At 56.1% G+C, this 22,669-nt stretch overlaps 1 long non-coding RNA gene across 1 annotated transcript in view; it reads left to right on the top strand.

Moving 5' to 3' along the window:
* Positions 1-16,757: 16,757 nt before the first annotated feature.
* Positions 16,758-22,669, top strand: part of LOC125184830 (uncharacterized) — a 45,018-nt gene continuing 39,106 nt past the window's right edge. Inside the window, exons 1-2 of the long non-coding RNA XR_010834807.1 lie at positions 16,758-16,898; positions 17,262-17,381. This is a non-coding gene — a long non-coding RNA (uncharacterized lncRNA). The remainder of the gene's footprint in view (positions 16,899-17,261; positions 17,382-22,669) is intronic.

Raw genomic sequence — 22,669 nt, 5'->3', positions numbered from 1 at the left:
CTGGTTTCTGCCCCTCTGTGCTTTCTGCCTGAAACGCCGCCACAGCATCCTTGCCCTGGAAACCCCCAGGGAATGCCCAGGGGTGTGCTGCACCTCCTCCTCCCGCTTTACCCACTGATCCTTCACCCTCAGTAAACTGAGCTGTCCTGGGTCATTTCCCCCCACGGAACAGAGCTGGAGACAGCCTCTAGGACCCAAGCGAGAGTGAGATTTGCCAAGAGCCGACAGGTTTGGGAAGCGATGGGTGTCGCAGCGTGGTGAGGTTGTGCTGCTGCTCTTCCCTCGCTGCCCAGCCTGCTTCAGCGGGGCCGCGGCGCCCGGAGGACGGGCAGGTGTGCGCGGCAGCCCTGAGTCAGAGCCCACCTCGCAGAGGCGATGAAGCAGAGAGAAATCATAGAAACCCTGAGCTAACGCAGCACGCAGCCTGATGGATCCAGCCATGACAGAGGGAAAGGGCTTCCAGGGCTGGATGCAGCCAAGATGTGGATTAGAGCAACTCTGAAACTAATTTTCAGTCACTTGCTTGAAGCATGTGCCACAATGAATTGATGAGGAACAGGCCACAACCCATTAAGCCCTCTGCTAAACGCATGCCGCTAACTACGTGCCCTGCCTGCATCCTGCCGGGAGCGGAGCCTCCTGCAGAAGGGCTCAGAAGGCCGGGAGCTGCTGCAGAACCCCTGGGGGAGGCACTGCTGTGTCCTGACAGAGCACCAAGGCGAAGGACACGCGGGGAAGGGCAGCTCCCCCCCAGGCGATGCTCTAACCCGGGGCAGCAGCGGGAGGCCAGCCCAGCACCCCGGGCCCCGGCTGTGCTCCCTCAGGATGCTGCTCTGGGCGCCCAGTGCCCCTGCCCAGCCGTGTCCGTGCTCCAGAGGATCATAGAACCACAGAATCCTAGAATATCCCGAGTCGGAAGGGACCCACAAGGATCACCGAGTCCAGCTCCTGGCACCACCCGGCTCTACCCCAGATTTCTGACCCTGAAAGCAGCGGGGCTCTGCCCTTCCCCGCACCCCGGCCGTGGGGCTGCTCCTTCGCTCTGCCCGCAGCCCCTGGAGCCCCCCCTCGTCCCCGCCGGGGCAGCCCCGACACCCCGGTGGTGGCCGGGGGGCACTGCCGGGGGGGTCTCCTGCTGCCCCCCCCCCGCTTTAGCCGGGGTAAACGGGACAAGCAGCGGCGGAGCGCGGCCGGCGCTGGGGGGCACTCGCACGCCTCTGCGGGCCGGGGGCGGCACCGGCGGCCCCCCCCCGGCACCGGCACCGGGCGGAGCGAGGGGCAGCGCCGGGAGAGGGGGGGGCGCGGCGGGGGGAGGCAGGGCCGAAGGAGGCCGAGCATCGCCCCGCGGGGAGCCCCCGGGGTCCGGCCCCTGCTCTGCCCCCCCCCCTCCCCGGAGGCACCGGGGGGTCCCCTGCAGCCCCCCAGCGCGGGGGGGGGGCGGCGGCGCATCATTTATTAAAGGGCTGCTGTCAAGGTTGACAAGCCCCCAAATTAAGTAGCTTAAAAATTCCATTAGCCGAGGTCTTTCTGGTGCCATGTCCTATCTCACTTTTGTTTATCAACCTTCACGGCTCGCAGTATCTGGTAGCTGCTCAGCTGGGCCCGGGCGGCGGGGGGAGAAGCTCAGCGGCGCGCGGCGAGCACAGGGACCTCGGCAGAGCCGCGCGGGGAGCCCCCCGCAGCAGCCCCGAAACAAGAGGGGCCCCGGCTGGCGTTTATTTAGTGCTCCAGCCCTGCCAGAGCGAGAGCTCCCCGGGGAGGAGGGTAAAAGGGGGCCGGCGGGGGGCTCAGGGCCGTGGGGTGCACAGGGAGGGCGTGTGGGAGCCCCGGCAGTGATGCCCCCCAGGTGGGCTGCCCTGTGCCCCTCTGCTCCCAGGCTGGGGCGGCTGCAGGGACAAATCCTGCGTCCCCACAAGGGCCTCCACCAGCCTCTCCTTCCCACAGCGGCAGGGCTGGGGAGCAGGGGGTGATCCCCAGGGACGGCCACGGGGAGCTGTGGGGCCAGGCCCGAAGCGCGCTGCAGTCCTGGCTAGGTGCGCTAAAACAGCTCTCACAACGCACTGCTCGCACCCGGCAGCCTGGGACCGGGTGCCCTGCATCCTGTGCGCCGCAGGAAGGCCTTCAAACTGCAAAATGCCCCGCTGCCCGCCCTGGTGTTTTCCTGGGGGACAGACCTGGCCGTGCCACCAGCCGAAGGGCAGCCGCACGCGTACACCGGTGCCCCACGTGTAGCGTGGGGCTGGCCACTGCTGCTTGGTTGTCCCCCGTGAACACGTCCCTGTCCGAGTGAAGAAGCGAGGCAGCAGAGATGCTGGGAATACAAGTGCAGAAAATGGGAAAAAGCTGGCCTGGTAGTGACAGTGCTGCTCCCCTAGCCCAGGGCTCCGTGTTTCATTTCCCCCTGTTCTGCTCCCGTCCATAACACTCGCATGGAAGCAGGAAAGGGAGAATTTGTGCCTGTAACTGTGCTTGTTCCTCATGGTGCCTCTGGTGAGATCGCCATGGGAGTGCTAGCAAATAGCAGTGACCTCCCTAAGACAGGAGAGGAGGCAGGGGAAGGGAATTGTGCTTTCTTCAAGCAGCTCGCCTGGCCCTCAGCTCTCAGGCTCAAACTTAATCTGTCTGCAAAGCCGAAATCATTCCAGTGCTGAGCAATTAGGGCAAGTGCCATCCTGAGGCTGTGTCAGGCAGCAGTGCAAGCGATCTAACAGGCGGGGAGGAGAAGCCCACTTCTCCACGGCTGCTGCTTCGGCGAGGAGATGCTCCAGAGTGCTTTAAATCATCAGCACAAGGACCCGACCTGAAGTGCTGTGGCTGTGGCTGCAAAGAGTTCAGTCTCTCTGCTTCTCGGTGACAGCAGAGAGAAATATTCAGAGGAGCGTAGCAGTACAGATGGCTCCTGGAAATACCTGAGATGTCAGCTGGAGGACTCTTCTCCTGAAATCCCAGCCTGATTTGCAAGTCAAGGAGAATGGGATATACCAGGAGAATCGACCAAACTTCAGCAGACAGAGCTCCACTTATTTTTAACAAGCGAGTGCTGCGCCTTTCCCCGCTTTATGAGCAGCGTGTCCCATCAGGTGCCATCAGGTGTGTCCCTCTGTGGGGCCTCGTTTCCACCCGGGAGAGGCGATGAGCTGCGGGCAGCCTCAGCAGCGGGCAGCGTGCCAGACCACGCGCGGCTGCCCCTCTGAACTTCCCATCACGAACTGAGCCCGGCGAAGGCTGCAAACACTGACATGCCCAAACCTGCTGCACCAGCAGCCCCGTTCCTGGAAGGGTTTGTTTGTGTGCCGGCACACCGTTTGTGCACGGGCAGTCTTGCTGGCTCGCAGGAGTGCAGTTGTGCTGCGTGTGCGGGGACAGGCAGAGCTGTGCGCAGAAAGCTCCCCGAGCCCCGCTGTCTCCAGGAGCAATTACTGGGTGTGAGGGGAATGAGAAATCGGAATGATAAATCTAGAAAAAGCAAACTGCTCCGCTCCACCAGGAAGGAACCCAGCTATTTTTAAGATCAGGGACGATGTACGAAGCCAGAAAAAATATTCTGTCTTGTGCAAAAGAAAACAGGAGGAGACTTCCAGCATCCTGGCTCTGTCTACCCCTCAGATCCCTCTGCCCACTCTCTCCCAAGGACTTTGTGGGACACGGCTGTGTCCTTGTGAGGCCCTTGTGAAGCCACAGGAAGCCAGGCATGGGACAGGGTGGCCAGTCCCACACGAACACTACACATTTGGTGGGGCCCCTCTAGGAAAAGTTTGCAAAACCCACTGAGCCACATACCCCCTCCAGAGCACACGCCGGCTGATTGGGAGCGGTAACGAGCTGAAGCCGTGGATGAGATGCTGGCAGCTGCCACACAGAGCAGCCCCGGCCAGGCGATGCCACCGGCACGGGGCCCGGTACGGAGCGAGCGGTGGCTTTGGTGGGAGCGGGGTGGTGCAGGAGTGACCTCGTCACTGCTGGTCCCATCACATCCCCGTGGACACGTGGGACAGGACCGTGCCACTGACCCAGTTTCTGCTGAAAGGGGCCCTGCGTGCTGCACCGAGGGGCTGGGACCAGCCGCGTGCCTCCACGCCCCGCAGCCACGGGGCCGTCTGGAGCAGCGCTCGGCCCCAGGGGAAGCCACAGCAGCATCCCCACATCATGACGATAAATCCCTTTAGATATCGTTAGTCTCACCCATCGGTCTCCAGACCACTAGAAATAATTACATCGAGCACAACAAAACAAACATGTTCTCTTCGCATTTACTTGCCCCTTCCAATAATAACTATTATTATTCATTTTTATTCCAGTGCTGCCTGCAGTCTCGTGGAGAACAACACCTAATGCTGCCAGACAGTGGAGGGATGGCAAGTATTTTTTATGATCAAAGTGGGATCCGTTTGTGCTCCTGGCTACTTAATCTACACATGAGAAGGGAATGAAAACACAACATCGTTTCCTGTGACAAACACGGGATGAGGTGCAGGCACCTCTAATGCTGGGAACCTGCATGGACTTTTTCCAACAAAGCAGCTCCAGCGCTGCCCCTCTGCATGCCCTCTGCTGTACGAACCCAACCAGATTTGGTTTAATTTCAGTTGAAGGGAATTGGCTTGAAGCATTTTTTTACTATGAGGCTATGTATGGTTGTTCCTCATATAATTTTATATTACAAACCAGAAAACCAGTATTCCTGTTTCTTCCTTCAGATTTGATTTTGGAATTTGAATGAAAGATTTTGCTACAAATCCCCCTTAACAAAATTGGAACGCCTCAAAGAAATGCTTTCAGATGGTCAGACAAGCACTTGTCAGGGACCTGCCCGCAGGTCCGGCACGCTGCAGCTCTGGCCATCGCGGAGACGCTGTGGCCATGGTGCCTGGCTGTCCCTGCAAAGAGAAACTGCCTCAAAATTTCTGTCCATGAACAGTTTTCTATTTGAAATATTTTCCTTTTGGGTGGAAGCAATGCGAGCTGGCTGCTGGCGGTGCGTGCCCGGGCAGGCTGCTGCTCTGGCATCTCCCTGGCGCGCTGGGGCCGGGCGCAGGGTGCCCGCCCGGGGATGGGAGAAGCTGGCTCTGCAAAATGTGGATTTCTGTTTTTTGTTTGTAATTGTTTACCTCTCACCGCTATAGCTGCTTCCCTCCACAGCTCATTTTGCACTGACAGTTTTAAAAACAAAACAAAAAAAAAATTAAATAAAATCAGGAAGTGAGTAACGCTGAGAGTTTTCAAATGACTTGTCTATCTCCTGTTTCCCTGGGAGAGCATTTCCAAAATGAAAGTGTTTACACTATCTGAGATGCAATTATCATGAAATGTATAGGAGAAATAAGAAACAGCGGTGCGAAAGCACTACCAAAAATACCCGGGATTAAAACCGAGCGTTAATCACGGTGTTTGTTTCATGCAGAGCCTGAAAGGCGGCGGGGGGAGCACATGGAGGAGCAGGGCTGGAGTGTTCACGTTTCCAGAGAGCTGATGGTAGAGGAGATGTGTAGGGCAGCCGGAGCCCTGCTGGCAGCTCCTCGTCCACTAGCCGAGTCCTGGGAGAATTTAATTCTTCCCTCCTGCCACCCTGGGGAGGATGTAATAATTTTTGCTAGTGAACAATGATGCCGAATTTCACACCTGCTTTTTTGCCCTCCCCCCTGAAGGAGAGGTGCTCACATTCAACAGCTCATTGATGCTTCTGTCTTTGGTTCTGCCGTGGCAAAACGTTTTGGTTCGATGGGCCAAGGTTTTACTTACTTGCTTTAGTATCTCCGGATACCATCAGTAAATATCAGTGGCACCTTGTGAGCATCCTCCGACGACGTGAGATGTGTTACCAGGTACTTTAATGCTCAGTTGATAACCGTGGATACATTGAATTTTAAATGAATCAACTACAACAAGTAATAAGTTCACAGCAAATATTATAATGGTTTATCATAAAATGTGACAACTTGACACGATGAAAGAGAGAATCATTATCTGAGCATTATCAGTAAATACTACCCAAGTGCTCTCAGCGTTATCTAAACATCCCGCTGCACCGGCTCCTGCCGCGCACACGTGGCTGCCTGTCCCGGGACAGGACACCACAGGTGCCGAGCCCAAAGCTGTGTTTCGGAGCGAGCCTGGCGCTGCCTGGCACCCCCTTCCCAGACCAGCCGCTCAGCAGCACCCCGTACCTTGGGAACGGGGCTCCTTCCTCACGTGGGACCATTTCCGCACGGTTAACCCCGGCGGGCACCACGCCACCCCGCTCCCTTTTCACCAGCCAGTCGTGCTTTGTATGGCCGGCAGCAGCCCGGGCCCCCCCGCTCTGTTAATACAAATCCTGACCTTTAAGCAAGGTACAATGGGCTTTGTCCCCTGCTTCTCTGCTCCTTGGAGAAGCATTTCACCTCTGGAGATTAAGAGATATTATTATTTAGCTCAGCTAAAAAAGAGGGAGCAAAGTCAGATAGCGATTAATTTAAAGGACTCTGCTGCGCTGTCAAGTCATTTTGGCTTTCCTTAAAATCACATTAACTTGGGTAGAAATTGTTCTTCCAGTTCTAAACTTATCATCATTATCACCAGTATTTCCAACGCGCTCGTCCCCTGTGTGTGCCTGTGCATCCCCCCCATGCCATCAGCGTGCCTGTGCCCGTGAAGGTTAAGCGGCTGCCATCACCCTGGCTCCTGACTGTCCCTGCTCAGATGGGGGCACAGAAAAATTTCCAAAAATGCAGCTGAACCGTGGCAGTGTGCTCACGAGGGAGAAGCTCACGAGGGAGAAGCCACCTTTGCATCTCGTCCTGCGTTTGGATGGCGTGACCCACGCTGGTGCCACACAACGAGGGGCGCTGGGGCTGGCTCCCCCGGGCTGTGCCCACGTGCGGTGCGGGCTGTGAGGGCGTTAGCTGTCCGTAACCACGGGCTGGACTTTATCAGGCTTTTAAAGAGCGCGTGATGGGAACAGCTAGTGACAAAGTGTTTCTGCAGAGCGTGATCCGGCCTGGCTGCGCAGCACCCCGCCTTGTGTGGGCACCACGGGGCAGTGGAGGAAAACAAAATGAAATCACTCAGGTGTGAGAAAAAATGTCTTACACTGGAATTTCTCGTTTTCCTGTCATTTTTATGTGCATCAGGCCCCGAAGCGAAGCAGCCCCTCACCTCCTGCTGCCCAGGCGCGCAGCAGGAAAGGTCAGGCTCTGCTGCCGGGGAGCGGGAGGCGCGGCACCGAGGCCAGCACCCCACAGAACGAACCTGTGGGGGCAGCAGGAAGGGGTTAAAGCAAAGCTGACATTTCTGCAGGCTTTTTTTTTTTTTTTTTTTTGGCAGCGTTGGATCGGGTGCCCGAGTGACTCTCTCAACTTTCAGGTTGCAGGGAAGGGAAACCGCGCTCCAGTGAGAGCAGACAAGGCTCTGCCCGCTGCGTTTCGGGGTGAAGCCGCTGCCTGCCCCTCTTCCCTTTGTCCTCCTTTCAGTTGACTCAGGGCATTTTACATCCCTATTGACAATGTGTTTGGGACATTCAGACATTGAAGTGACAGTGGCATTTCCATGACCTGAAACTAGAGACTCTGTCGGCGCGGGCTTTGAAGACATTAGCTGTCCATAATCATGAGTTAGACTTTATCAGGCTTTTAAAGAGCACATGATGGGAACAGCTAGTGACAAAGTGTTTCTGCAGAGCACGATCCGGCCTGGCAGTATTTATCTCCTCAAGCCCTTGGAATTTGCAATATTCATTAGGAGTTGGGAAAAAATGTGCTTCCTTCGGAACAATGCAAATTGTGAAAGGAAACCTTTCTCACTTGTGCGCCCTGGAGCTCTGACTCCAGTGGCGGTGGGGTTGGTGGGGAAGCAATTAAAACCCTTGAGCCCATTAGCAGGTTGGTTCATTACAGCTGTTGCTGCCGGGGAAGGGCTGGGCGGGAGGCGCCGAGCCCGCGACAGGCGGCACAAAACGCTCCTGCAGAAAGCGCAGTGTCAGAGCCTGTCTTCTTGGGCTCCTCAGCTATTTATTCTTTCACTCGAGGGGAATTTCCTTGGCCTCCGAGATGGGGCACAGGGAAGTCTGCCAGCTCGTCTGGCTTTTTGCAGAGGGCTTGTCACTGGGAGCAGCAGGGGCTGTGGCAGTGCGCTGGGTAATGGCAGCCCCTGCGTGGCCGCGGCCATCCCAGTGCTGCCGACCCGACCAGTGTGGGCATGCACTGGGGGAGGTCACGGTGCTGGCAGCAAGCAGGGAGCTTGTTGTGATGGTGCTGCTCCTGTCTGCGCTGTGGCTTGTGGCACTGTGCCACCCCACAGCACAGGCACCACGCCGTGCCGGTGGGACTGAGCCGTGCCGTGCCACATGGGAGGGACCATGCCACACCACACGGGACCATGCCACGGCACGTGGCACCCAGACAAAGCCCACGCTGGCTGCTGCTGATGCTGCCCCTCACGCCCGGTGTCCTGGTGGCAGGGACATCCCTGAGCCAACCGCCCGCACATATATCAATGCACGTATATATATGGTTTTGGCTTGACCTTGGATGTCGGCAGAAAGCTGGCAGAGGTAGCCTCCATTTCCAAAGCAAATGCCAAGAAGAGTGAGCTGGGGAGGGATGAGGAACATTCTGGTAGAGGCGGCTTTCTGCTACAGAGGTGACCAGACCTTGCCCAGGGTGCGTGGACCAGCTGCACCTTCCTAGCTGGGTGCACCCACCGGGCTTGGCTTCATCCAGCCCTTGCAGGTGCTGATAACATTTTGGGAAAGGCTGGATCAGGTGCAGAGCGTTTGTGTCTTGCTGTGTGCATGAAGGGACATCTGTTTGCTTGCAGGTGACCGTCCTGTGGTGCTGCAGCTTCTGCCTGTGGTGGGACTGCTGTCCCCCAGGCGGCCCCAGCTGGGGCTGGAGGTGTCCCCGGGGGGTTCCCACTAACACGCCTGCTCTGACCGCGGTGCTCCTGCTCTGCCTCCCGACCACAGCCACCCAGGGAAGATAAGCTTTGGCTAATGTCTGCGGTGTTTACCATCCTGTGCACGATTTGACACAATTTGTTTTGATCTGCATGCTCCAGGATCAGACTCCCTTTTCCTCCTGCCTGCCGGGACCACATCCGACGTCTCTGCTGCTGCCTGAAACCTCAGCCTTTTTGCTGCTCCCCCTCCTCGCGGACTCTCCAGTATCCTCACTTCCAGGACAAACTGTCTGTGCCACGAGAACTGGCCAGTTTCACAGCATTCCAGTATCAAACGTTAATTTTGAATTAATGTGGGTGGGGGTTTGTGGGCGATGCTCAGCCAGCGGTGCCTGTGACTAGAAGGGCAGACGGAGCAGGCTGAGCTCCCACGGCCGCTGCTGATGCTCACCAGGAGCTCGCAGCACTGGCTGGGAGCTGGGGCAGCCCTCAGGGGCTCAGGGGGCTCCTGTAGAGGCTCACCGTGGTGTCAGTGGCTGCATTCAGCGCGCAGCAGCACGGCTGTGCCTCTCCATGGTGGATCCTGTTGCTGCGCACAGCGGCTGGCTGTCCTCGGCCCATCTGCAGGTAGTTTCTCTGACTGGGACCATTCAGCCCCTTCACCTTGCGGCTCTCAGAGGAATGAGGGCAGGAGAGAATCGAGTGGCCACGCTGGATGACTGCAGGAGTGCGGAGCAGGTGGCGTCTGGAGCCACTGCCGAGGAGCCCGCAGCGCTGGATGCCCTGCGTGAACCTGCAGCAAGCGGGGAGGGGGAGCCAGTGCCACAAGGACAGGAGGGAGCTGTTCTGCCCACGGCCCCTGGGGAGGCAGCAGCCAGGGAAGGGGTTAACATACCCGGCCCTGGGGCTGGGAAGCTCCTTGTTTCCAGGAGGCTGCCTGCCGCGCACTGACAGGCCTTTCAGCTGCGCACAAAGGCAGCCGCTCCTCTTGCCCTCTCCAGCTCTCCCACCCGAGCCAGCAAGCAGCTATAATCTCACTAGCAGAGGCTTTTTCTGCTGTCAGCTCGAGCCTCCTTTGCCATGTGAGTGGCTCAGATCTCCAGCAATGTAAAAAAGCTAATGAACGAGTAATAAACAAGTGTAACCAAGCAGAAAGCCTGCATGCAATAACATCTGAGCCAGCGCGGCTTTTAGGCAAAGCTTAGAGACACGACCAACAAACAGATATGTAATTAAAGAAAGTCTAATCTCCTTTCGTAGCCAGAGATAAAATATGGGGGGCATGCGTGGAGGTGACAGGGAGGGAAAGTCATGATGGAGACAGGATGAGGAGGAGAGGAAGAGGAAAGAGCAGAGGAGAAGGGAGATGGGGAAGAAAAAAAAAAAGAGGAATAAATGTTGCTTTTTTGATAAAGATAAATAAGGAAACAGAAGAGCCGAAGCCCATTGAAGTCATCTTCCCTTGGCTGTTAATCACAATTACTCATCACAGCTCTCAGGGGTCAGGGGCCATCGCAGAGATGAGGGCTGTCTGTGCTGGCTTGTCCTCGCCATCTGAGCCAGGTTCCATCCTTCAGCTGTCCCCAGATGTGCAGCTGCAGGATGGAGGAGGAGGCACAGGGGTGGGCAGGCAGGCTGCCCACGCTGAGTGTCAGGCTGTGCCCTGAAACACTGCGAGGAAGCCGAAAATCCACCTGGAATACGTCAGTAATGCTGGATGAATGTTACTTAAAAAAGCTCTCCAAACCCCTGGAAGTTATCCCATCTTTTCCGAAGCACTGATATTAAAATGCCTGCCAGAGCAGCATGGCAGACGGAGTGAAACTCTGGGAGACGTTATGGGAGATGACAACCTAATGCCTTGTGATGAAGTCACAGGTCACCATTTTCCACCCTAATTTCCACAGCTGAAAAAAAAAAAACACACACAAAAAAACAAAACAAAACAAAACAAAAACCTTGCAGTGCCCTTGTACCCTCTGGTTAAAAGTCATAAGAAAAGTAAATTAACAGCATCAAAGATAAAAAAAAAGTTGGGGGGGGAACACCCTACATAAAAGGGACTGGTCAGTTTGAAGACCAACTGAGAAGACCTGGGAAGAGAGCCAAGGCCCTGATTCAGCAGGGCTTGCCACTTTAAATATCTGGGCTGTTCCTTTGAAGAAAATCATTGAAGTCAATGGGCTTACTTAAACGTTTGAGATTAGACAGGTGATTAAGCCCCTCGCTGAAGGGGGACCTCAGAAGTCAAATTCCCTTGCAGCCATCCCATCCCAGCCAGGGATAGCCCAGGCAGGCCGTGCTCTGCTCCGGGGGGTGCTCGCAGCCCCCTGCCCCGCAGCCCCTGCCTCCTTGTGCCCCGCTCGCCATTTGCTCCCTAATTGACTATTTTTAAACCAATTTTATTACCGGCTTCCTTAAGTCCCACATTATGTTCATCAAGAGCAATTTTAAGCTGAATTATCTTACCTCTAAGTGCAGCAACTCCTGTTCAACAACGGTGGACATCTGTATAACAGCTGCCAGAGAAATGTCAGGGGGAAATTGGGAAGATACATTGCAATGATTGTTTACGGAGTGGTTTAATAAAATCAGCTTAATGCGTAAGTAGGAGAGTAGGAGCAGGAGTATGTTCCTGTGAGCTCTATTATTTGAACCAGGAAACATCTATCACAGTCTCAAACAAAAGGAGACAAAAAGTATATTGCACTTGGTATTTCTTCTCCAGATTTATTTATCATTGTCACGTCTGTTCCTTCCTTCCCTCCGCATTCCCGTCCCTTGGTAATACCGTAATATCTTTTATTATAGTACATTATATAATACAGTCTATTGCTGTGAATATTGTTATTCCAAGACCAGACTCCTTTATTCTGACCCAATTCTGGCAATACTCCTTTGCAATCAAGGAAGTCTCCTGCTTGAGTTAGGCTGGAGCACAGAGACCTGCATTTACTCCGCTGCAGTTAGCTTAAGAAGAAGAAAAAGCCTGGTGGTTTAAGAAGCCCTGACCTGTGGATTAGGAACCGGCCAAGCAGCCATACATGTTCTGTGGCTAGGATCAGAAATAAAAAGGAAATAGCAGTATTTCTGCAGCAAAGGGGTTCTCAGGGGGCTGCCCCTGATGGCCGGTTCCTGGGCGCTGCTCTGGAGCTTCTCCCCTCAGAAGAAAGACAAGAAGCGTGGGCTTTGTGTCCCTTCCCTGCTCTCTCCTCTGCCTGTGCTCTTGGCCACGAGCACCCCGTGGCTGCTGGTCCGGGCGGCTGCCCCTGTGTCCCCGTGCTCTGCTCAGCACCGCATCCAGCCCCAAATCCGACACCACAGCCCTTTGCTTTTCCGAGCGAAAGCAGACTGGCCAGCAGTCCCTTGAAGTGCTCAGTCCGTGAGTGATGTATCTGTCTGCAGCTATCGTGCAGCCAGGCCTGGAGAGCCAGGAAAGCTTTCTGTGCCATGTTCAAATAAAAACACTGGCACCCATTTACTGCTCTGATTAAGAGCCAAAGTCCTAAAAAGTCGGGAAGTAAGTTTAGATTCTTGGAGTGCCTCGTGCTAACAGCAGCAAGCCATGCTGCGCATCCCGCCCCTCACGGCCTGCCGCCGTACCAAGGAGAGCGTGACTACTGGAAAAGCCCTCCTCAGGAGAAAAACAAGCTTAAAGGCACAACCGATAAACACGGGAAGGGGCCCTTTGTCTAATTCCTTGTGTTCGGGTATTTCAAATCATAATCTGATCAGTAGGCTTCCAAGCTTGCATTGCAGGTTTTGAGCAGCTATTGTTGTCAAAGATCGAGTTTTACTTCTATTTACTTGAAAAGCCAGAGCTGATGTTTCTGAATACATTGCGGCACAACTTCCTACGAAAGTGATGCTTCCCTTGTGTACCGGGACAATAATGGCGGAAGAATTACAAATTGTTTCTGCGCTGGAGCCTGCGTACAGAGACCTTCTTCTCTGCTGCTATCTTTGTTCCCAGGTATTGTCTCTAGCCTCCCGAGTGCCACAGCTGCTATTTATAATTATAATAGCTAGAGATAGGAACAGGATAATGGTTTGGAGGCTTTAATTTAAAGTCCATACACCCATTTTAACTTGTCATGGACTGTAGATGGCCAGAAAGCCTGGTGGTAGGAAAGGACCGGCCAGTTGTGTAGCAATTCTTAGCCACAAAATAGGGAAGTAGCCAATGGTATTAAAAGGTTTCAGGATGGGATTAGATGACTTCTTTGAAGGCAGGCCCAACAGGGGGTATTAAGCAACTCCAGAAGTGTAAGCCCCAGCCTGGCAGAACGTGGGAGGACACACATGGGATACAGTCACTCCCTACAGGAATTCTTTCTTGTGCTCTTCCTTGGGAAACTGCACATGGCCGGGGCTGGGAGCAGCGCCTTGCACCCCGTGTACTGCGGCCAGGCCCAGGATTTTTGTCCAGCAGCCACAAGAGCAGCCCAGGAGGAGGCAGAGACTTGGGAGAGCAGCACCAGGACCAGGATGTCACTGCAGCGGGGTGGGGACAGGAGCGGCCGAGATCTGTGCCTGGCTGGGGACAGGAGCAGAGGTCCCCGTGCTCTCCACCCCAAGCCTGGGCTCGAGGCATGGCGTGGGCACATCTGTGGGGCTCCTGGGTGTTGCCTGGCCGTGTCTCACCAGCCTCCAGGGCTCTGGTGTGCTGCTGTGAGAGCGGGGTTAATGTCTTACGGCAACATGAGGGCAGGGGGGATAGAGGGAAAAGGGTCTTGAATGTCAACAAAAAAAAATATATTGTGCAAATAAACAGAATAGATGGATTATCGCAGGCTGTTTGCGCAGGGAATTGCTGGAATGCCTGCCTGCTGCAGGCGCTCTGCAGCACGGCTGGGGCCCGCGCTCCTTTTCCTGCTCCTTGCCTTGGGTGCTGAGCAATCTGCCTCCGGACCGGGGAAATTGCCTCCGGATCATTTTCCCAGGCTGTGGTCTGGCTGCATGTGCTGGCTACATGCTGAAGCACTTGGGAATGTTTCCACCCTTCACGTCATGGACGCGCCCACAGGCATCTTCTCCCACCTGCTTTGTGGGCCGGGAGCATAAGGCGACCTCCAGCCTTGCCTCGTGGCTCCCACCACATCCCTTCTCCACAAAAAGTAGAGACCCAAGCACAAATACAATCCATGTACCCTTCCAGCACAGCATCTCCAAGTGCTTCCCAGACAGAAGAGGAGGGGAAGAAGAAAGAAGGAAACAACTCACGGGTCGAGATAAGGACAATTTAATTAAAGGAAAAATAATTATTAAAGGAAAGTTATTATTAATTAAATAATGTAACTAAAGAGAATAGGTAAAGGTAAAAGGGGAAAAAAATAAAAATGTAAAGGCCATGTGGAAGCACAGAGGACAGAAATTCCTCTCTGTTTCCCACCGAGGAGCGATGCCTGGCCACGTCCCCGAAGCAGGACCTCAGCGCACATAGCCGCTGTTGGGGAGGACAGATGTTTTCCCAACGGGAACCCACCCGTCCCCTCTCCTTCTTTTCCACCTGTTATTGCCGTGTGACACCACGGCATGGAATATCCCCTTGGTCGGGTTAGGCCAGCTGCCCCGGCGATGCCCCTTCCTCACCCCTTGCCCACCCCCGCCTGCTGCCTCTGGGGGCTGGGGCAGTCCCGGGGCTGTGCCAACATCGCTCTGCGGTAGCCACAACACCGGTGTGTTACCAAGGCTGTTCTACCTACAGGTGCACGGCGCTGCAGGGAACGTTAACTCCGTCCCAGCCAGCCCCAAGGTGGCGGGGCAGCGCCCTGCTGGGTGCCAGGGCAGGGGTCCCCACCTTCCTTCTGCCTGCCGTGCCGCGGTGCCCCGGGCAGCACGGGAAGCCTGTCCTGGGGTTACGGCCGGGCTTCAGCCTCGGTGAGGCCCCAGGAGCCGAGCCTTGGCAGGCGGAGGAGCAGCACGCCTGGTCAGGTCCATCCCCGCCTGCAGCTGATGAGTGTTTTATGAAGAGGAGAGCGCGCACCCGGTCCCTGCTCCTGCTGTGGGCCACCCAGACCCGGCGGCGCGCGGATACCCGAAGACACCTGTGCACGCCCGCACACAAGCTAGCAATTACCCAGCACACGTGTGCTGTAGAGGGAAGAGCAGATCTCCTGGGGCCCTCGGCTTTAATATCCTCTGGATTTAATATCTGGAAACTCCACGTTTATGGGAGAACACGCCTGCTCACGTGGCAGGCGAACGCGGGTGCGATGCTCCTTTGGCACGGGTGGCAAAGCGCAGGGCAGAGCTGTGGCACCACCCGCCTGAAGCAGACCAGGAAAGCAGCCCTGGCTCATTTGTTTTTGTGACATCATGGCCTCCTCTGGCTTTTTTCACAGTTTCTCTGTGTTGTATTTAATAGACTTAATGGATCACACAGCACTGTAACAACAACAGACCTTCAATGTTTTTATTAAAGCCATCTACAAAAATCCCTCTGTGCTATAGCTTTCCTGCAGGGTGACTTCTGCTGAGATGCTGTTTCCATTAAGGACAATTGCAGAGAATAAAGAAAGAATGAACAAACAAATGGAAAAAGAGGGGGGGCACTGGAGGAGCAGAGCGTTGGGGCTGCTGGTGGGAAGGGGGCGTAGGGGGACTGGCCGGGGGCTCCTGCCACGCAGCCCAGCGGGTGCAGCGCGCCGGGTGATGCAGGATGGAGTTCACGAGCTGTGGTGTCAGACCCACGGCTCCGGCCTCCCAGCGAGACCACGGCGGGGCCGTGCCGTTTTTATGCTTGTCGGGTGCGACTGATTTGATCCGTCCGTTAAACCGGGAGCGATGCGGGGGCACGAGGCCTCCCCCCGCTCAGGAGAAGGCCGCTCCGTGCCTCGTGCCGCGCTGCGCGCCCGGCCCCGCCGGGGCGGTGCTCGTTGAAGACGCGGGGCCGCAGCGCGGCTGCCGGCAACGGGGCGGCCGCGCCTCGGGGCGATGTGCCGGCACCACGCGGCCGGGCCGCAGCAGCCGCCGGGCGCACACGTGGCCGTGGGCAGCCGTGCCGAGCCGAGCCGAGCCGTGCAAAGCCGAGCCGAGCCGTGCTGAGCCGTGCAAAGCCGTGCAAAGCCGAGCCGAGCCGTGCCGAGCCGAGCCGAGCCGTGCCGAGCCGAGCCGAGCCGTGCCGAGCCGAGCCGTGCCGAGCCGTGCCGAGCCGAGCCGTGCCGAGCCGTGCAAAGCCGAGCCGAGCCGTGCTGAGCCGTGCAAAGCCGTGCAAAGCCGAACCGAGCCATGCCGAGCCGTGCAAAGCCGAGCCGAGCCGTGCCGAGCCGAGCCGAGCCGTGCAAAGCCGTGCAAAGCCGAGCCGAGCCGTGCCGAGCCGTGCAAAGCCGAGCCGAGCCGTGCCGAGCCGAGCCGAGCCGTGCAAAGCCGAGCCGAGCCGTGCCGAGCCGTGCAAAGCCGAGCCGAGCCGTGCCGAGCCGAGCCGAGCCGTGCAAAGCCGAGCCGAGCCGTGCTGAGCCGTGCCGAGCCGTGCCGAGCCGTGCAAAGCCGAGCCGAGCCGTGCAAAGCCGAGCCGAGCCGCGCTGAGCCGTGCCGAGCAGAGCCAAGCCGAGCCGAGCCGTGCCGAGCCGTGCAAAGCCGAGCCGAGCCGTGCCGAGCCGTGCTGAGCCGAGCCGAGCCGTGCAAAGCCGAGCCGAGCCGTGCCGAGCCGTGCCGAGCCGTGCTGAGCCGAGCCGAGCCGTGCAAAGCCGAGCCGAGCCGTGCAAAGCCGAGCCGTGCCGAGCCGTGCCGAGCCGAGCCGTGCCGAGCCGTGCCGAGCCGAGCCGTGCAAAGCCGAGCCGTGCCGAGCCGTGCAAAGCCGAGCCGTGCCGAGCCGTGCCGAGCCGAGCCGAGCCGTGCTGAGCCGTGCAAAGCCGAGCCGTGCCGAGCCGAGCCGAGCCGTGCTGAGCCGTGCAAAGCCGAGCCGAGCCGTGCTGAGCCGTGCCGAGCCGAGCCGTGCCGAGCCGTGCCAAGCCGAGCCGTGCCGCACCGTGGTGGCTGCTGCACCCGGCGGGGAGCGGCGAGGACCCTCGGAACCGTGCCAGGTGCGGCTGTGAGTGGGAACAGGGCCAGGGAGGGACAAGAGCCGAGGGGCTGCCGAGGTCTCGGGAAAGGTGGCTTGCTGGGAGACTCTCAGCTGGCTTCTTCTGTGAACCCTTTTATGTCCCCAAACTGATACGTGGGCACTGCTTTGTGGATGCTGAGTTTAAAAAGGTCTGGAAAAGCCCTTCTGTTTCTGTAGGACCCTGGGCTTCTCGGCTGGCTGCAGCCGCCTGCCCGCTGTCCCTGCATTGACCAAACAGCCTCCTGCAGGCTCGGGCTGGGGAAAGTCAGGGACAGATCGGCATTTCTTTGAAGGAGAGATTTCAGTTTTTGCCTGTAGCTTTGAACCTTTTCCCAAATCCCAGGGCACCTGACCCACCCGATCCCGTCAGTCAGCAGCCACAACGCCAGCGCTGAGGTTCGCTCTTCGTCCATGCCGCCGTCCCAAGCAGCACGGGGATGGACGACGTCTGTCCGCTGTGCAGGTATTTGGGTTCTGAGAGCAGCCTGGTCACCCGAGGTCTGCCGTGGGGCACTGCGTGCTGTGGTAAGAAGGGAGCTGTGCAGATACTGTGGGTGAGCTGATGCCTAACGAGCCGGCCTCTCGTTATCTCTGGAGCTGTCAGAGGCAGCAGTCACCCTTGCATGTGAGGTTGTAAAGGACGTAGCAGGGCTGAGCAGGAGCAGCTCAGCTCCGTGCCAGCCCAGGTGGCTGAGAGAAGCTTCTCGGGGCCCGAGCTCGAAGCACATGTTGCGGGCCGGTGTCTGGGTTTCTATTTTCCCAAAGACTCTCTTTCCGTCTCGTTACCTTGTGTCTGTACACCTCTGTATGTGTGAACTCTCAAATACCGAGGAGTTCTTCTCAAAGGTTTGACAGACTCGGGTTAAACTGATTTATGCCACTCTGACGCTTGCTTGGCTAAAATACCTAGAGAAGACCATCATACCTGCCCTGACAGACCGTGCACTAAACCTAAATCAAAAGAGACTGTTCCTTGCCTCTCCTTTTCCTATAACAAATCGCAAACCGTTTCCATTTGTCCGTAGCCAGCACGCTGTTCCCCTTAATGCGCTAAGCTTCCCAACATGATGTTTAGCACATGTTCTTTCGCACTGCCCCCCTCTGCTCAAAGGCAGCCTTATAGTTTGCAAATGGGATGAAACCACTGTGCGGGCCAGTGTCTTGGCTCCGCTCCCGCCGCACTGCGCAGATGCCAGAACCTTTACTGTACCTTCCAAGTCATTATGTATGTTCAAAAGCCTGCCAGAAAGGCTAGGAGGATAAAAGCGACCAAAAAAAAAAATAAATCCCTAATGCACGTAAAGGAGAAGCTCTGTCAGTGAGGCGTGTCCTCCCTGCTACCTGAAGGGTCCTCGCCCATGGCTGGCCTTCACGAGGTGGGTCTCCCCGTGCCTCGGCCTTCTCGGGAACAAAAGGCGTCCTTGCCCAGGGAGGAGACATCCACCCTCCCGTGGGTTTGTCTGGGATGGCTGCCACGATCAACAAACCCGCATCGCTTGTGAGAACCTCAGAGGGATCTGTTGGGGCAAGGTAGGAAATGCTGGGATGTGGGCTCGGTCCCTGCTTAGACACTGGGAGCCTTATCACGGCGATCAAAAAATGCTTCAGAAGAGTTAATGAATGCAAATACAAAGATCTGTGGTTGTCTGTGTAAACAGGGAACCACAGCCATGAGAAAGGATCAAAGGCGAGGTGCTCACCATAAGCCACTAGCGCTCGGGCTGGAGGAAAACTCTGTGCTGGCAGCAAGCGGTGGGGTGTTATGGGGTGCTCAGGGCAGCCCCTGCGGGGACGGAAGCCGTGAACATGTCCCATCACCCTCGCATCTCCAGACACCTCCTCTCAGTTGTTATTGAGATGGCAAAGGTGCCTACCACTGCCTCTGGGCACGAGGAGCCCAGCAGCAGGCAGAGGTGGGCTGTGAGCGCCTGGCAGCAAGGCTCAGCACGTCGGGAGTTGGGATGTGCAGGAGGCGAGGAGAGGGCAGCGAGATGGAAGAAAGGTGGCAGGCTGCGAGGAAGAGGACCAGGGGAGAGAGGAGATAATCAGCAGGAGAGGCGTCCACACTTCTGCTGGCGTACCCAGCCCTCCCAAAACTGCTTGCTGACGTTTTCCTGAGGCAGTCCTTGGCGTTATGTGGGGAAATTGCTTTCCAGCCTGGAAACCTTGCTGACCTCCGGCAGGTGCCCGCGGGGTGCTGCCCGTGGCTCCCCACAGCGCCTGCAGCATCCCACAGCACCCACATCATCCCACAGCATCCCGCAGCACCCACAGCATCCTGCAGCACCCACATCATCCCACAGCTCCCACATCATCCCGCAGCTCCCACATCATCCCACAGCATCCCGCAGCACCCACAGCATCCCGCAGCACCCACAGCATCCCGCAGCACCCACAGCATCCCGCAGCACCCACAGCATCCTGCAGCACCCACATCATCCCACAGCTCCCACATCATCCCACAGCATCCCGCAGCACCCACAGCATCCCGCTGCCGGCTGCCGGGCCCAGCCACGCCTTGCCTGAGGTCTCGGGCTTATCCCGGTGACCTGCGGCTGTTTGCCACGTTCCCGCAGAAGACCTAGATTTTAATGCCAGCTGAGCAGCTGTATAAATGCTTCGTGACATTTCGGAGACAGAATAGATCATGCTGTTCAAGCCTCTTCTTTCAGAAAGCATTCAAATAATACCTTTTCAATTTAAGGGAACTTTATTTGCTTTAAAGATTTTATGATAATTTCCAACAGAGGCCATCAGACAGCCAATCTGCTTCGCTCTTCCCTCTCTCAGGATATCCTGCAGGCCAGCGCTCCCTTTTTCTCTGCAGGATGTCCTCCATCATACCCACACTCCTCCGCATTCACAGCTTCCCAGGGTCTTCAAAATCCTTCCGATATCGAAGCAGCTATCCTAGCTATTAACCTGCCCTTTATAAATGCATACAAGCCTCTCCAGCCTATGCCTGTCCCACTGTCTCGGGGCCACACAAAAAAAGCTAAAAGCATCATCAAATTTGTTAATTGGTATCTACCGCAAAACTTGTGTGCTGAGATTATGCCGTCTTATTTAATGGGACTACTCCCTTGGCCTCAAAGTTTAAGGCAAAGACCGCAGAAAACTAATGAGCTTCACAAAGGCCTACAAGTCAATAGAACTGGGCTCACTACGCTGACTGGAAGAATTAGCTTTAGAATGAAGTTTTCTGCAGGAAAAAAAATAAAATAATGAAATGGTTTGAGGTCTAGAGATGGTCACACAGCTCCAGCTCCCTGGGAAAGGCAGCTGAGGTGACACGTGCGTGACAAGGGGCCCATGTCAACCTGGTGGAGACCACGTCCCCGCTCCTGCTGTGCCCCAGGACAGAGAGGGTGACCTTTCTGTCCTCAGATCAGCTGCTGGTCCTGCTTTAGGAGTGTCCGGGCAGCGAGCAGGTCACCTCCCCATGCTGGAGCCCTGTCCTGGTGCCTCCTAGGCCAGGCACGGAGATGGGAGGTTGTCCTGGCACGCAGGGACAGCTTGCCCACTGGCACGTTCCTTCTGCCCCCACGGGGCCACGTCAGCTCCATGCCTGTGCTAGGGCCGGCTTCTCTGCCTTTCCCCCAGATATATTCAAATTCATTGCTAAGAAGTACAATTATGAAAATGTATTCTTCCCCCAAAGCTTTGAAGCATGGAAAACTGGCTGTTAAATGCTGAAATATTTACTTTGCTTTTTCAGATTAGGAGCTGGCAGTGAGCGGCACTCAGCTTTATTAAAATGAGAGCGCTCTTACACATGGTCTCAGCTAAAAGGCAACCTGCCCTTTCTGCTCTGTCCCACACAATAACTTCTAATTAGTGAGAAATATCACTCAAATGCTAGCCTTTCTTTGTTTAAAAACAAACAATGTATCACAGTTGATAAGAATTTAAAAACAGATAAACAGTGGTTGCTATTTGCATAGGACCTACAAATTAAGTGCACTCTGTGCAGTCATAAAGGAGGCACAAATTGGTCTCAATTCCTTTTCAGAGCTGTGCAGACATTAAGACTAATGTTGCTGAAGCAAGAGGCTGAATGAGGAGGGCTTTCTTAAAACCAGCGTGGGTTTTGCCTCCCTTCTGGCAGACACTGGCTTGTTCTTTGCCCCGAATCCTCCCAGTTCATTTTTTAAACCTCTTAAGCAACTTATCTTTCAGTATCTCTCTTTGGAGACCCTCATACATCATGGCTAATTTTAGGTTGCCACCCAGAGAGGATTTTGCAGTTCAAGCCTGGTGTTACGGTCTGTTGAATGGCATGAAGAGAATGGCCAAGTCTTGGGTGGCATTTATCATGTATGTGAGGAGAATTTGCTAAAGAAAATAACGCGGCAGAATTTGGATGGATGAGGCTGAGGCGAGGGCCCACAAGACAAATGTACAAAATCCTACGAGGTGGAGGGAAGCCCAAGCATTTCTTCGTCAGCCCAGCCTGGGAACCTTTGTGGTGGTAAGGGCATCACCCGGGGCTGGATTCTGCCACCAGGCCCCGACCGTGGCGGTGCTGGGACGGAGGGGACAGCAAGGGACACGTGGGGTCGGCAGGATGACGGACCCCAGCGCCTTGGATCGCGGGCACGGCGCCGAGCCTGGGGCAGGCCCCAGCCGCAGAGTGTCTCCAGTGATTCCCAAGTGTTTCTCCAACGATTCCCAAACGGAGTGGGTCGATAAGGTTTTATATTGCCGTGCCAGCACTGCCTCACTGAAAACAGGCCTTTCCACAGGAAGAAGTTACCTCCAGTTAAGTTTCCTTTGGAAGAAAGAAACATTTTGGTAACCTGGCTGGAACGGAGCATGTTGATGTTTTTAATCCCTTGATGGCTCTTAACTTCAAAATATTTGTCAAGCCGAGTTCAGAATGAGATAAGAAGCACACTGCGTGGGATCCCTGACTGCCTGCACGTCAGCAGAGTCACCCGGCGCGGCCTGCGGGGTCCTGCAGCTGTGACAGAGGATTTATGGCTGCAGAGGAGGCGCTTCAGCCTTGTGTTAAGGACCGCGATGTTCTGCTCGGTTTTCAGTCGCTGTCCTGCCACGTGGCATTAATCGCATCGCTCGTGCCCTGGGTGCCACGCAGCCTCACCTCCGTGCCCACGGCAGGCACCGCGGGCCAGGCTCCTGCTGCGCGGCCGCCCAGCCCCAGCAGGCTGCTCTGGTGGAGGATCCGCATCACGTCCTCCCCAGGGAACTGAATCAAGGGGATTTTTGCCACCTTCTGTCACTCCGGAGTGTGTGTGGTCGCTTGTGAGCAGAGATCTCATTTTCTTGGGTGAGCTGTGCGCGAGAGCCCCTGGAGCAGCCGGTGACAGCCCTGGCACGACGGGGAGCACGAGGAGTGGGCATGGAGGGGGACCGACACTAGATGAGATAAACTAACCTGGAGAAAAAAAGAAAAGGAAAAAAAAAAGAAAGCTGAGAGGCAGACAGAGTACAGAAAATGAGAGTTACCAGGAGATTTTTAAATACAAAGCCGGAGCCAGCCCAGAAGGAATGTACACAGAATGCATGAAAATCTCTTCTCCTCCTCTGACAAAGAGCGTTTTCCGCAACCTCAGCTCCAGAGCTTCGTGCCTGCGCTCTCTCTTGCGGCCGGGGGGAAGGGAGGCGGAGGGCAGGCTGCAGGCATGCCAGCTATTGATGTCTTTTCCAAAGGCGCCACAAGCTTTCTTCGCCGCTTAAAACCCCAAATCAGATTTCATAGGTTCTCCCCTCGCCTCCTCAGTCATACGG

This window comes from Anser cygnoides, chromosome 13 (genome assembly GCF_040182565.1).
Source record: "Anser cygnoides isolate HZ-2024a breed goose chromosome 13, Taihu_goose_T2T_genome, whole genome shotgun sequence".
Taxonomy (NCBI): Eukaryota; Metazoa; Chordata; class Aves; order Anseriformes; family Anatidae; genus Anser; species Anser cygnoides.
The sequence above is the reverse complement of the archived record's forward strand: the minus strand, read 5'-3'. Positions and strand labels throughout refer to the sequence as shown.